This window comes from Mixophyes fleayi, chromosome 8 (assembly GCF_038048845.1).
Source record: "Mixophyes fleayi isolate aMixFle1 chromosome 8, aMixFle1.hap1, whole genome shotgun sequence".
Lineage (NCBI taxonomy): Eukaryota > Metazoa > Chordata > Amphibia > Anura > Limnodynastidae > Mixophyes > Mixophyes fleayi.
Genome location: NC_134409.1, coordinates 120,088,014 through 120,104,786, shown reverse-complemented (window position 1 = coordinate 120,104,786; position 16,773 = coordinate 120,088,014).

Below are 16,773 nucleotides of genomic sequence, written 5' to 3'. Positions count from 1 at the left end.
CAGATTAATTATAATTAAAATGGTGACGGAAAGCAAAATGTAGGTTTAGCTAAACAGACTAATTCAAAACCAAACAAGTGGCTAGCCAACTGTCCCGGAATCCACTAAACTAACCATATCATCCCTTACTGAATGGCTGGTGCTTAATTTGGCATAGACAGTAAAATACCTTAAAAACCTCTTCTATAGAAATCCTGCATTTACCCCTCAGAGGGGTGGAAGGAGCAACCTGGACAACTTCAAAACTGGGCATATTTGGATGAGCAGGAGATGAAGACTGATGACAAGAAGATGCCATGACTCTAGTGAAATGTGACATTTTTGTATTTGTAATGTGGTATATAATTTTGTTCCCTATTGGTTCTGTTACTGTAGCACACCTCTGTACATAAACTATGACATGAGTACTGCAGAGCCTGAAGCAGGGGCGGACTGGCCATCTGGCACTTCTAGCAAATGATAGAAGGGTCGATGGCTAGATGGGCTGGTGCGGGCTGGCATTACATAATTGCGGGACCTGAGAGTTAATGGGGTTGGCCCCAAAACTGACAGGATTTCTGGAGGCTGGCTCCTCCCCAGGAACCAGCCACCTTACTACATGTGCTGTGCGAATCAGGGCTGTTCTTTCCCCTCCCTCCCCTCTACCTTGTACTCACCTCCTTCTTCCCTCTGTTCCTGCTCCTGATTACCTGTTTGAGCTGATAGCTGCGGATCCCTCATCGCCGCACTCCCAGTAGGAAAACAGAACACAGGATGCAATAATCAGGTATTTTAAAATATTTTCTTGTGTGCAATGTATTTTTGATTACTTTTTAAATAACTGTTCTTGAACTGGGGGCACTACTGTAAGGGATTATATCATTTGGGGTCTCAACTGTGAATAATAACATTATTTGGGGACACTACTGTGTGGCATAATATTATTGGTGGTATTACTTTGTGGCATAATATGATTTTAGGGCACTACTATGTGGCATATTATTTGAGGGCACTACTGTATGACATAGTATATGAGGGCACTACTGTATGACATATTATTTGAGGGCACTACTGTGTGGCATATTATGATTTGAGGGCACTACTGTATGACATATTATTTGAGGACACTACTGTGTGTCATATTATTTGAGGGCACTACTGTATGGCATATTATTATTTGGGGCACTACCGCATGGCATAATATGATTTGTGGGGCACTACTGTGTGATATATTATTATTTTAGGGCACTACTGTATGACATATTATTTGAGGGCACTACTGTTTGGCAGATTATTATTTGAGGGAACTACTGTGGCATATTAAAATTTGAGAGCAATACTGTGTAACATATTATTATTTGGGGGCACTATTGTGTGGCATATTATTATTTGAGGGCACTACTGTGTTGCACAATATGATTTGGGGGTTCTATAGTGGCTTAATATCAAATGGGGCCGCACACTAAGGTGTGAAGGATGTGTGAGGGAAGGGGGGCTCTTAATATGATGTGGGAGGTAGGCTATTAATTTTAATGGTGGAGTGTAGATGTAAGAATACTATTAATTTAATGTCCGGGCTGGTTGGAGGGAAATAGATCTATTTATCAAATGTGAATACTATTATTTTAATTCTGGGGGTGGAATGAGGCCTAATTATTAATTGTGGGTGCTATATTGATTTGATGCCAGAGGTGGTTGGAGTTTTCTGAATTTCATGTGCCCTTTTAATTTTCCAAATAGGGCCTCCAACATTCCAGAATCCAAACAAGCAGCAACTAAAGACACCAGCAGCCACAAATGGTGAAAGTGACATGAACAGGTAGGAGAAAGCAGGACAGTCTGTCAACTATCCTAAATCTGGTGGGACAGTCTCAAATTTGGGTGACTGTCTCACTTAGTCAGGATTTGGTCCAATAGTAAGGACAGTTGGAGGTATGTCCCACTTCACAACGTACTGCCTGTGAAAGCACACAGTATTGCCTTTGAATTTGTCTAAAATGATAACCATGTTACATAATAGGATCCCTGCTGTCTTAAATACCCTGGACCCCTGAGCCTTAATCCAGCTTTGGTTAGGGGAAGGGAGCTGATAGCTGCTCCCGGTCCCCGGACAGGACACTGCCTACAGAACAAGCCGAGGAGCTCTAAGTATCACAAGATTTGGTAATCTTGTGAGACAAAGAGCTTCCCTGCTCACTCTACAGAAATTTCCCACCCTAATGGATGTCAGCAGCACCAGAAGCATAGATAAATACAGTGGGCTGGGGGTGTTATAATGTGGCTGGGAGAGCGTGATAAATGCAATGTTTTATTACAATGTATGTAATAATGCTACTTGTCTGGATCCTGGAATGTTGGGGGCACTATTAGGGAAAAAATGGGTACAAGAAACTCAGAAAAACTCCAACCAGCCCCGACATTAAATCAGTATTGCACCCACTGTTTATAATCAGTCCTCCCTCCAGCCCCAAAATTAAAATAATAGTGTTCACATTTTATAAATAGATATTTTCCCTTCAAATAGCCTGACATTAAATTAACAGCATACACATTTAATAAACAAACCTATTTCCCTCCCTCCAAACAGCCTCAGCAATAAATTAAATAGCATTTACGTTAAATAAATATAACAATTTCCCACAACCATCCCAGGCATTAAATAATTAATATTCACATTTAATAAATAGACCTAACTTTCCCTAAATAGCCCCATGTTCAATTAATAGCTCCCAAACCACCCCAGCATTAGATTAAATGTCCAATCACCCCATTTTAAATTCATAGGCCTTACTATTAAATTAAAGTGCCCCACCATCACCCCACAAATAAAATAGCACCCAATAATTATCCCCTACCTGCACTCCACTATTAATGAATAAACTACCTCCCACATTATATTAAGACACCCTTCCCTCACACATATATTAAATATACTGGCCCCCTCACACACAAACACACACACACACACACACACTATGCTGGCCCCTCACAATGTACTGGCACACACACACACAATATGCTGACCCCCTCACAAAGTACTGACCCACACAAACACAATATGCTGGCCCCCTCACAAAGTACTGACCCACACACACACACACAATATGCTGGCCCCCTCACAAAGTACTGGCCCACACACACAATATGCTGGTCTCCTCACAAAGTACTTCCACACATACACTATACTGACACACACACACACACACACAATATACCTCTACCGCACTTACTTGGTTCCATCCACTCTGTTTGCTGTGTAGTCTTCACACATGGGACGGCACCTGTCACGTGGTGCACGTCCCATGTGACAGCAACAGGAGGTGTCCACACATAGTGGAAGGGAGAGAGGGGGGATGGGTTCGCGGCCAATGGGAGAAGGTGGCTGATCCCGCAGGAGGGGCCAGCCACCAATAGAGCCTAGGGAGGGACCGGCCCAAAAAGTATTTTTGGTCCGGCCCAGCCCGCCCCTAGGTACACACTGGAGGTTTTTAGCTGATTATCGGGGCACTCACCCAATAAACGACCGCTCTGCCACATATTGCGTTAGTGTGTATACTTACACGATAAACAACAGTCATTCCAAAGTGCCAATTGTTGTTTCATTTGGTTGGTCGTACTGTTTAATAATCTCGTTCTAATCAGCTTCTGATCCTGCAATGTGCATGCACTCATGTTCACAATCGCCATAGAGTTTACAGAGTCATAGTCTTTTCAACCGATTCCGGTAATGAACATGTCCCTGTGATTAAATGTTGAGAGTGCTGTAGATGGAATAATTTGTTTGTTCGTTCTGAAACTGAATATTTCGTTTCAGAGTCACAGAAGCTAACGAAATTTGTTATGACGTGTGGATAGCTATAACAAGGCGGTTAATCAGTGTGACAGGAATGAATGAATGAATGAATGAATATTGTGCTGTCGTTCTCTGAACAACCATAGGAACAGATGAAGAGCACAGATCTGAAGGTAAATCGTGTCAGTGTGTATGCATGAATCCACCCACCGGTCGGAACCTTCAGTCACAGGTACAATCATAGTAGATAATAAGTATGTCGGAAAATTCTCCAGTGTGTACCTAGCTTTAGCCACAGTAAAATGCATGATTCTACAACCATTAATATGTAATTTAAATAATCCCTACAATGCACACATACATTTGAAATAACAAATGAACATTTAACATTTAACAAATAAATGTACAATTTGCATTTGATTATTTGCAGAGACATTGATAAGACACTGATCTTTCACTAAACTGTCTGCATCAATGTAGTGGCATTTTTTTTTATATCAATTAATTATTTTATCTACACTTAAAATTACTTTGAAAACTTTCTTCAAGTTTGTCTGAAATCTAAAAAAAAAATTATTTTTCTCCTGGTGGCTGCATTTCTGAAATGTTTACTAGATTGCAAAGAGGATGTTTCTTGGAATAAAACCCATGTACAGTGGAAATCTGATTACTGACTTCCCTTCACTGATAGAGGCCTTTTGACATGCTTGCTGAATTTTATGAAATAAAAGCACAAGAAAAATTGCAGCGGGAATGATCTTCAGCAATGAAGAATGAGAACAGCGTGAGTTGGAGCTGTGAGCTTAAAATGCACTCTACAGTTCAGCAGTTTAACGATGTTGCAATCACAATCTAATTAGATAACAAAGTATCAGATATTTGATGATTCCAAATACATGGGCTACGCTGCTAAACATTTGTGGCATCTTTACAACTGAATCAGTTGATTTAGTATCAGTCAAGGTTATTTTTTTAACTGTGTGTAGACTATTAGCTTAATTTATATTGGCATGGGAGGACTAAGGTTAAAGGGGTGCCCTGGAGGAGTAAAGGTAAGGGCACCGTAACTGGGGCTAGTTAGGACTCGGAATGTAAGTTTAAGAGAACGAGACATGTTGGATTTTGAATCAAACTCTTTGATCAATGGCATTGTGGGGCGAGGGGTTAATATTGGCAAACTCTATTACTGGGGTGTGATTTGGTAATCTCTTATCTGTCAGAAGTCTGTTAACTACAGCATGTAATCACTAAAGTAATGTAGTAATGAATGGAGACTCATAACTAGCAATTGTAGAGTCTCCTTTCATAACTATGTATTAGTGCTTTAGAGATTAAACATTGGCATTGCATTTCAATTGCACCATAACTCCAAAAATGAAAACACATATTTTAAAAACCATCTAAGAGACATTCATTTGTACATAGGAAATTGATGTATATGTTAGTTTAGAGTCATTTGCATCAGTATTAAAATTACAGCGTTTGATGACTGTGGACGCCAGGAAATATAGCTGGTTGTATTTAAGCTAGAAATACCGGTGGTCACTTAAAGGGCCAAGGTGAAGCACAAAATCCTCTTTGGTCCAGTTGTATGTCTTGATTTGTGCACATGTGCTTAGATTGCCACCAAAACGCACACGTTTTTGGCGGAGGAGGAGCAGTACATCGCCAGGACCCATGGCAAAATTTGTGTAGGGGCCTGGTAATGTAGTTTTCGCCTCATGGACCTGTTCTCTGCTCTTAATAGAGCAAAACAGGTTGCCTCTTCTGAGAATCAGTGGTCTGGGGCATGCACCGGACCCTCTCATCCCCATTTCCCATAGTTAATGCAACCCCTGCACCCGCTATGGTCTAATTATTTGTTTTTTGGAGGGGGGGGGCTGGGGTGAGAGCGCCCAAGCATTGATCTTGCCCGCAGTCCGACTGCATTCATAAAATGCCCCCGTTTTTAAGGTACAGTGTTTCACAATAAAAATTACTTATTATTTTTACCGCTTTATCACCTGAGTTTCTGTATATTTATGCACAAGAAAGAGAACTGTTCACTTGTGTCACATGACTGCCTTTGAAAGTGAATGCAAAATGCATAAACGAGGACTACTTATTTGAAAATCTTTATTTACTGACAAAACTAAACATTGAACAGAAAAACATTGCTTTAAAAAATCTGCCTGTTTTTAAAGGTAGGAAAATAAGAATATTTAATACAGGTCACATAAACATGATGTTTTTAGAGCTTTTAGTTTATAAATTCCAGAATAATGTACCACACAAAGGTTAAAACATTTTAAAAGTGTTTTCCAAGTGCTGCTGTAAAAAAAAAAAAACAATTGCAAGGGCACTTTAGGATCGTTTGTGTTTTTTTTTAAATAATTAAGGCAATGAAGGCCTAAAAATGGTTGCCAAATGTTCAATGTGTCCTGGTTTATTGCTATTGCATGTATGTATTGTAGTTAGAGTTATTCAACAATAACATAACTCACAGACTTAATAATTATTTCATAATATGCATTAGTGTGAAGGTTTACATTACTAAGTACAAAATACATTGCTAAGGCTGATTTCCCTGCTATGACATAATGCAAGTGTTTTTTTTAGCAATGGATCCACATTTTACATTATTGTGCATGGATTTTGTGAAGTATGCAAATTTTTTCAATTAGCTCTAGAGTGTAGATTAGAAGGCACTACAAATAATTTCCATTATGCAAAAGACCTTGATTTTCACTTGGAGATGGCGCTATCTGCTACATTCGGTGAGACACCATATTTTTATTTTGACAGTAAGCTCTCATGAGCAAGGCCCCCTCTACCTTGTATCTTTTGCCTGCATCTTCTTTATCTACCTTGTATGTGAATGTCATGTTCTGTCCATAACACCTGTTTGTGTGAGTGTTAGGGCTTTCTATTTACCTTTACTCACTCAATTTCTTCTCTATGCTAGGCTACTTGTAATTGTAGCTGGTTATTTTGTACATTTGTACTTGCATGCTTTATTATGTTTTAATTACATTCATGTGACTTGCATGTTGACTGTCCGGTGCTGCGGAATGTTTTGGTCCCTTAGAAATAAATGATGTTGGTGATTATTACTATTTTGGGCATATCTGTAGAACACCAATTGCTCGAAATGTCCAATTTCTTTACTCGTTGGGAATGAGAACATCATTAAAGATTATTAGAAAGACACAAGTAGAGCAAAACTAGGTTTAATGCTATGTCATCAGGTTGTGAATAAATAACAATTATCTGTGTAGCTACCTATATCAACGTTTCACAATATTTTTAAAATTGCAACAATAATGAAGTATCCCTGTATCAGAGGTGGATTAATACTGTTCTGGGCCCTATATCAACTTCTGTACTAGTGGTTTACGTAATTTATAAGATCTCCTGAAGAGCATTGCACAGAAACATCTCTCCAGTGTTATGAATCCCAGTGTATTCACGAAGAGCAACAGAAGTGTAAAGCAAAGTGTCTTTATTCAGGTAAATACACAAACAAAGATTACTCAGATCCACTGATAAGAACAGGTTTCTAAGGAGACTGTATAGTAAAAATGGCAGGAACAGGTATTATAAGTTTTACCCCAGTCCAGAAGGCACAAGGCTGTCCAGGAAAGCAGACAGAGTCCAGGGATAAAGCAGTGATCAGACAAACAAATCCAAATAGCCAGGCAGAGATCAAGCAAATTGGCGAGGTCCATAAGTCTGTCCAAAAGGTCAGGGCGACAGGCAAAACAGCGTGGTCCAAGGTACAGGCAATTGATTCGGGGTTTCAGGCAAGCAGGCAAGGTCCAAGGTCAGGCAGGGGTCATACACAGAAGTTCAGTCCAGCAGGTATATACCAAATAGCACAGGAGCAGGTTAGCAGCAGCCAGGAACAATCGGATAAACTGCACAGAGCACAGCTAGAGGCAGGTACTAAAAGCAGTGCAACAGGTGCAGTTCTAATCAGGCATAATGCAAGGAGGTTAACTCCTTCAGGCAAGTAGAAGAGTTCAGGAACAGAACAGCAGCACCTCTGGTGGTATGAGGCACTGCTGCTAGGTACAAACAACAGACAGAGTTGTAACATCCAGCCCACACCCTCCTTACACCACCCACAAACCTTGTAAACTGGCTTTCACTTTGTCCAACCTCCCACACCACACAAGCATTCCCTCCCCATGGAAGAAGCTCCGAGACGCAGATTCCCCTCTTTCGCCTTCTGTCTGGCAGCCCAGAAGGGAAATCCACCAGATAACTAGCTCACTGCAACAGGTTGCTTAGTTAAAGCCTGACCCTCAGCAATAATGGGGTCTCCATCATCGTCACTGTGCACCTAGGCTTCAAGAAAAAGAAGCTGAGACAGGCCGACAAGGATGTCAACATCTGCATGACCTCGGCCTCAAGTCAATACTTGACTAAAAGTTAATGTCTTCCTGTGACACCCGAATTAGTATGTTTACTGAGATCTCAGTCACTGACACCAATAGACATCTCAATGACCAAGACCCTACTCAGTATATAAATGGATATAGCGGCACCTTGGTCACTGATCCCTTACATGGCTTATATGTAAAATGTATTATATGGAGATCACTTGTATGTTCTCTGTATTGTATAGCAATCTCTAGGATGCTCTCTGTATTGTATATGGGTCACTGGGATGCTGTCTGAATTGTATATCAGTCTCTGGAATTCTTCCTGTATTGTATATAGGTCCCTAAAATGCCTGCCTTGTAAAGCGGTCCCTAAAATGCCTGTCGTTGATGTGACTCCGCCTGCCATTGTGTTTTATATTGGCCTTGCTTACTACCAATGTGGTTAGGGATAATGGTGTTGTTATTATGCCTAATTTGTATTGGTCGCGCCTACAGTTGATTTGATTTCTCCTACATGAGGCCACTTTCAAACTTTTTCCAGAGCCACTTTAAGTTCCTAATCTGCCCCAATGCAAGATCAGAAGCATACAGGGCACAGATACAGGAACCAGGAAGCTCATGTGTAACACTATCAATAGCAATGAGTACAGGGCCGGTGAGAGCTTATAAAGTTCAGCCTTCCCAGAGGGGGGCACACCTGAACTGCACAGTACATCTGAACAATGAGCAGAATACAAAGCAGATGAACACCTAACACCTCTTTCTGTGGAAAATAGTGCATTTTGCATATTTCACCTGATGTACAGACGGTCACAACCCCAGGATACTTACAATGTGTCATTTATTTGTATAATGCTACTGCAAGTGATTTCCAGGTAGGATTTGATTATGTGATTGTGTTGATTACTTAAATTTCAACCACAGCACATCAGTTTGCATAGAAAAATGGTGGTATATCCACAGGAGCAGAAATTTGAACAGCTCGTTGGGATGAGGCAGAGCTGGGTCATACAGAGTAGTCATATATTTTTGTGGAGTAGTGCAAAAACAATATTTTTTCTTAACACAACATTTGTACCTTCAGACTGCTGCGTGGCAGAAGTGTGAGTGACTCGGTGTCCGTCATTTGCTATGTCTAGGAGTGTGAAGTGCAACAAGGCAAAGTGGCATCATATCTGGGAAGTAATTCTCTATTTACAAGGAAAGCATCCATCTGTCTGGTGAAGGCATGGGAAGGTACCATATTAGTTGCTGCATCGTTTGAGTGTGCTACGTTTCTGAGTAGCAAAATCACAGTCTCCTACTCTGTGACGTACTTGCAGTAGGAGTTGGAGGACATTCTGTACGTGGTTGAGTTTTCAACTGGAGACTTTTTACATTCCCTACCTCAGAAATCACTTCCACCACCCCGAAGACAGCATAACCAGGGAAGTAGAAAAAAGAAAGGAGGAGCCACTGTGCAGCAGATACAGTTGCTACAGACATTATGGAAGATGCACTTATGCATTACCTATTGCAGGCTCTGTAGGCAACTGCTGTTGAGTGGTGAGCAGGATCAAATATACACAACCTAGCCCGCTAGGTTCATCCTATCTAAATGCCCAGTTTGCAGTGGAAGATGGCACTCCTAAGGTATGTGGGAGCTATTTAGGTGCCCTTAACTGTACCTCTTTTTACTGTAGCTTAGGAGTCATCATGATCCAATTGAGCTATATTAAGTATTTCTTGCTATTTGTAATTTCTATTGAAATTCTTTTTCCTACTTTTCTTCCTTTACTTACTTATGTCCGGTTGTTGATGGTATAGGTGTAGGGTCTACTATCAGATCTGACTGCAGGGGGTAAATATATCAAGGTGAGAGCTTCCCGACGGGTTTGAAAAACCAATCACATTCTAGCTATCATTTATGTAGTACATTCTACACAATGATAGCTAGAATCTGATTGGTTGCTATAGGCAACATCTCCACTCTTCAAACTTGCCGGAAAACTCTCAGCTTGATACATTTACCCCCAGGTGTTTATTTAAGTTTGGGATTGTGGTGTGATTCACATCATTCATTATATGTGATTAGTGTAAAGTAAAGGTGTATTGGATGGTACACAATGGCTTACTTCCATTACTCCTTCCTTCCTCTATTCTTGGGCAGCACGGTGGCATAGTGGTTAGCACTTCTGTCTCACAGCACTGGGTCATGAGTTTGATTCCTGACCATGGCCTTATCTGTGTGGAGTTTGTATGGTGTTTGCGTAGGTTTCCTCCCACATTCCAAAAACATACTGGTAGGTTAATTGGCTGCTATTAAACGGCCCTAAGTCTCTCTCATTCTGTATGTGTGTGTGTATGCTAGGGGATTTAGATTGTAAGCTCCAATGGGGCAAGAACTGTTGTGAATGAGTTCTCTGTACAGCGCTGTGGAATTAGTGATGATGAATAGGCTTCTATTATTCCCCCTTAATGTAACTACTCCAAAAATTTGAGTAGTTACATTTTACTGTTGCTGCTGTTCCATTGTTGGGCTGTTACAACCAACATTTCTGTGGACAGTACCAAAACATCGACTTCAGTCACTCATGCATTACTTTTTGTTGGACAATGTTATTTGTTTACCTTTTAAGTTATTTTTTTTTTAATTAAAAAAAAAAAACAGTTAAGCAAATCACCAAATAAATTAATATTGTTTATTATAAAAAGTTAAGTTGTCAGATCACAGTTAACATACCAGTTATCATGATTCCTCTAGTTTTATTTACAAGTCCTTGAAGGCACATAAATAAAAATGTTGTTTGGAACAAATGAATCAAGGTCATTTAATAATTGATGTTACTGTTATGAATCACAGTGTGTTTTCCTGAAGCGGGAAACAAAATGAGGTGTATAATAGTAAAGCTTATTATGATTAACACATGTAATGGCAGTTACCAGACCCTTTATCTGGAGAGTAACAAACCATAGTGAAAAACAAACAGTCCTGGTCATAGAATAAAGATAGTAACAGTCTCAATAACAGAAGCAAAAGTCACTGAAGTGCAGGTAAACTCAATTTAAAATCATAACATGGAGTAGTAGGCTCCATATTGTGAAAAAAGATGAAAGCAGTCAGGATCAGAAATCTGAAAACAGGAGCTAATTGGTGAAACAAAAGGCTGTATCAAGCTGGAAATCAGAACAAACAATCTGTATATAAGAACAAATAAACAATGACCAGCCAGGGGCAGGAATATATAGCAGGAGCAGTATAATCAGGTGACGGAGGAGATTAACCCCTTACAGATAAAATGTCCACAGATGAGGTACACAAAGTCCAAGCCTGCAACTCGTCTAGTGAAATAGAGGAACTGCATACTACAAGTGAGGAAACAAGAGGTAAATGTCACCTCAACTAGTCTGTACCTCGTTTTTCACAAAGTGTGGAATATAAAATCATGTACTTTTCTAGACCCATTGGCTCGCCAGATTTTCCAATCATATCTTAAGAACATATATTTATTATGATTATGTTTAAACTTGTATATACTGTATTTTAAAAATGTAACATGTCTGAAATAGTGCACACATGCAGATTAGTCCATTGTTTCAGGCTAGGCAGAAGGACTATATTACATTGTCCACAAAATTTCTGCATATATGTACATCACACCAAGGGGGTCTCATGGCCTTTGTTTAGCTCTGTGTCTGTGTGTGTGTGTTAAGATATTGTTATGACCCCACAGATACAGCAATTTGTTTAATTACACATGACTGCTTTATTTAATTAACTGTAATGAGCCTGATTCATCAAGGAAAGCAAAGTGAACGCATTTTTTAACATTTGGACAGAAATTGCACGCACGTACAAGTACAAGTGGATCTCAATAAACATTTCCATTTGAATACGGGTATAAGTACGCTTTGTCTAAACGGTGCTTGTTATATGCACACAGACAGGTCACACTGCAGGATGTGCATGTGCATATGTGCAATATTAAGTCCCACCAACACGCATGGAAAGCAAAAAATGAAATACAAATTTTCTCTTTCTCATCATCATCACCATTTATTTATATAGTGCCACTGATTCCATAGCATTGTGCAGAGAATTGGGGCTTACAGTCTAAACTCCCTAACACATATACACACACACACAGACTAGGGTCAATTTGATACCAGCCAATTAACCTACCAGTATGTTTTTGGAGTGTGGGAGGAAACTGGAGCACCCAGAAGAAACCCACACAAACACAGGGAGAACATACAAACGCCTCACAGATAAGGTCATGGTCAGGAATTGATCTCATGACCCCAGTGCTGTGAGGCAGAAATGCTAACCACTAGGCCACAGCGCTTGTTCAACTAGTTCTTGAACTTCAAACTTGAAATGAAAAATCTGATAATACAAAGCATGTTTTTCGTAAAGATATATATTGTACTATTTATTCCGGGGTAAACAAGCTTTCATAATTTATATGTAAGATCACATAATAGAATCATAAACCAGCAACAATACAGTAGAGGTGGAAAGAGAGAAAGAGTGAATAATAGGCCACAATTCCTAGACTGAATGGATAAACAGTCACCTATCAGTACACACTCACTGTAAATCAAAATTATAAATACTTATAAGTCAGGTTTATGCTGCATTGATATGTGCAAATATTTTAAACTCGGATAAGGGATTTTATTTATGTAGCTTCTCCTGTGTCAATGTAATTATTACATAAAGAACAAAGCCTGAATGCAAAGAGAAATAGTCTATAAGTATATTTTTTAAAAATACGTTTGGAATGATATTTATAATGATATGATATTTTTTCTACCAGCTGCACGAGTCCCTGCTGACTGGAATACGTAATGAATCATTATGGAAAGTAATAGACGTCCTCTCTATGTGCTGAATGTACTGAATGACATTTGATTAATTTGCACAGTTGTCATTTCATTTTGACTGGGATATTGTATGAAACAATTTTAATTTAACTTTGAAAGGCCCATTTCAAAGTTATTTACTGAGTGAAATTTAATGCGATCAATACCTTCTCTTTTCAATTACTATTCAGTATTTAAATGGTGGCAATACAGATTTTCAGCAGGTCGCTGGGAGTTTGGCTGCATCCAGTGCAATTTGTATTGACCCAACTAGTTTATTGATTGCAGACTTCTCCTGGAGCTAATTCCTATTTTACCAGCTTTCTTATGAATATTGGTTCATCCCTCAAAATGGCTGCTTCCAGGGCATGTAGGTGATGGGTGCACTTTATCATTATTATTATTATTATTGTAGATTTGTAAGGTGCCACAGTGCTCCGCAGCACCGTACAGTAGGGAAGACAAGGACATGCATAAAACAGGGACATATGTAAAACAAGAACACATAAGGCAGACAAAATGAATGGAGACATGCAAACTACGGTATGGAGGACCCTGCTCAATAAAAACATTTCTCTCTCATTAGAGAGCTTGCATTCTAAGGGGAAGAGGTCACAGCTGAAACAAGAGGAGCGAGTGTGGCTCAGAGTGGAGATTGGGATAGTTGTGAGGGTGCATTAGTGTGAATAGTGTTTTCGAGGATAAGGTCACCTCTAATAAAGAGATGGGTTTTCAAAGAGCATCTAAAGATTTGAAGGCTGTGGGAGAGTCTGATTGAGCGTGGTAGGGAATTCCATAAGTGGGGATCAGCACTGGAGAAGTCTTGTAGGCGAGAGTGAGAGGTGGTTATCAGAAACGAGACAAGGCGCAGGTCAGAAGTAGATCTAAGAGGATGTGAGGGAGAGTATTTTGATATGAGATTTGAGATATATGCAGGGGTGTTGTTGTTGAGGCCTTTGTAGGTAAGGCTGAGTAATTTGAATTCTGGAGGACACAGGGGCCAGTGCAGGGTATTGCAAAGTGGAGTAGCAGATGTGGAGCAGCGAGAGAGGAAGATCAGTCTTGCATTAGCATTAAGGGTGGATTGAAGTGTGGATACATGGGTGTCAGGAATGCCAGATAACAGGAGGTTGCAATAGTAAAGACGGGAGATGATGAGAGAATGGATAAGAGTTTTGGTAGCATGTTGAGTAAGAAAAGGGTGTATTCTGGCAATGTTTTTAAGGTGGAGTCGACAGGACTAGGAGAGAATTTAGATGTGAGGAATAAAGCAGAGGACGGAGTCAAGTGTGACACCAAGGCAGCAGGCTTGGGAGACTGAGGAAATTGTGGTGTTATTGACAGTGAGATTTGAGGGCAGGTGTTGACTTTGCTAGGAGGAAAGAAGAAGAGAATTATGAAATTGTAAAGAATATATGTTGTATGAATTCTTCCTATCACTAAACCTTATTTGTCATCTAGGCGTTACTATTTCCACATCTTTATTTATTATTTTCATAAATAGTTGACATCAATAATTTACTTGTAAAACAAGCACTGGGAGCTGTATTCTGTTTCTGTGCCTTTAGTGCTCCACGCAAGTCTAGATCGCTGACACGGAACATGGAGAGCTGCACACGTGGTCCGATTGGTTGGCATTCTGTTTGGGTTCCTTTCTGGATATTCTTCCAGGAAAACTTTGGGATAGAAGTAGAGATGAGCGGGCTCGGATATCTGAAATCCGTGCCCACCCGAACATTGCCGATCCGAGCTGGATCCGAGACAGATCCGGATATTCCCGCCAATTGCAAAACTGAAACCGAGGCTCTGAGTCATAATCCCGCTGTCGGATCTCACGATACTCGGATCCTATAAATTCCCCGCTAGTCGCCGCCATCTTCACTCGGGCATTGATCAGGGTAGAGGGAGGTTGTGTTAGATGGTCCTCTGTCCTGCTATATCTCGTGCTGTGCTGTGCTGTACTGTTCAGTTCTGTGCTGTGCTGTGTTCTGCTCAGTCCAGTGGTGCTGTGTCCTGTGCTCTGTCCTGTGCTCTGTCCTTCTAAGGGCATTGTTATTTCCCCATTATTCCCAAGTTAAAAAATTTTTAAAAAAAAGTTATAAAAAAAAAAAAAAAGCAATTATAAAAAAAAATTAATTAAAAAAAAATATCCAAAAACAATCCTGCAGTATAAGTCCATTGGTAATGCAATATTACAAAGTTCACTGATTCTGCAGTATAAGTCCAGTGGTACTGCTATATTACAAAGTTCACTGATTCAGCAGTATAAGTCCAGTGGTACTGCTATATTACAAAGTTCACTGATTCAGCAGTATAAGTCCAGTGGTACTGCTATATTACAAAGTTCACTGATTCAGCAGTATAAGTCCAGTGGTACTGCTATATTACAAAGTTCACTGATTCAGCAGTATAAGTCCATTGGTACTGCAATATTACAAAGTTCACTCATTCTCTAAGTCCAGTGGTACTGCAATATTACAAAGTTCACTGATTCAGCAGTATAAGTCCATTGGTACTGCAATATTACAAAGTTCACTCATTCTCTAAGTCCAGTGGTACTGCAAAATTACAAAGTTCACTCATTCTGCAGTATAAGTCCAGTGGTACTGCAATATTACAAAGTTCACTCATTCTGCAGTATAAGTCCATTGTTGTTACTCCCATATTATAAATTTCACTGATTCAGCAGTATAAGTCCAGTGGTACTGCTATATTACAAAGTTCACTGATTCAGCAGTATAAGTCCAGTGGTACTGCTATATTACAAAGTTCACTGATTCAGCAGTATAAGTCCATTGGTACTGCAATATTACAAAGTTCACTCATTCTCTAAGTCCAGTGGTACTGCAATATTACAAAGTTCACTGATTCAGCAGTATAAGTCCATTGGTACTGCAATATTACAAAGTTCACTCATTCTCTAAGTCCAGTGGTACTGCAATATTACAAAGTTCACTCATTCTGCAGTATAAGTCCAGTGGTACTGCAATATTACAAAGTTCACTCATTCTCTAAGTCCAGTGCTACTGCAATATTACAAAGTTCACTCATTCTGCAGTATAAGTCCATTGTTGTTACTCTCATATTACAAATTTCACTGATTCATCAGTATAAGTCCAGTGGCACTGCTATATTACTGTCACGGGCACTAGGAGTCTTGCCCAGGATTTCACCAGATGACTGGGCTTACCAGAGTAGTGAAGTTCTCACAACGGTCCTCTGGTAGCGGGGTGACTAGCGGAACAGATATCACAGCAGATGGAGAGAGAATGCCAATAAATAATAGGAAAGCCTTTGACTTGCAGCAATCTTTGGTCAATGAATCAGCGACTAGCTGATATAGTGGAAAGGCAGATTTGAACACGGAGATCATTATGGACGTGAGTAGATGCAGGTAGGTAGCGGGGAAGTCAGTGGTCTGCGTATAGCAAGTTGTACCACTGCTTATGGTGAGAAGACTTGTCCAGGTGCAGGTAGGTAGCGGGGAAGTCAGTGGTCTGCGTATAGCAAGTTGTACCACTGCTTATGGTGAGAAGACTTGTCCAGGTGCAGGTAGGTAGCGGGGAAGTCAGTGGTGTGCGTATAGCAAGTTGTACCACTGCTTAATAGGTGAGGATGTGTACAAGTGTTGATGAGTGGAAGCATACAAAGATAATAGGATGCAGACACTGAGAGCACAGAGGAACTTGATCCCAATAGGTATGCAGCGTATCCAACAAAGTCTATATAACGGTATGTGTGGCGCTGCTTGGTAGAGACTTGCTCAGCACCGATATGCAGGCCAATAAT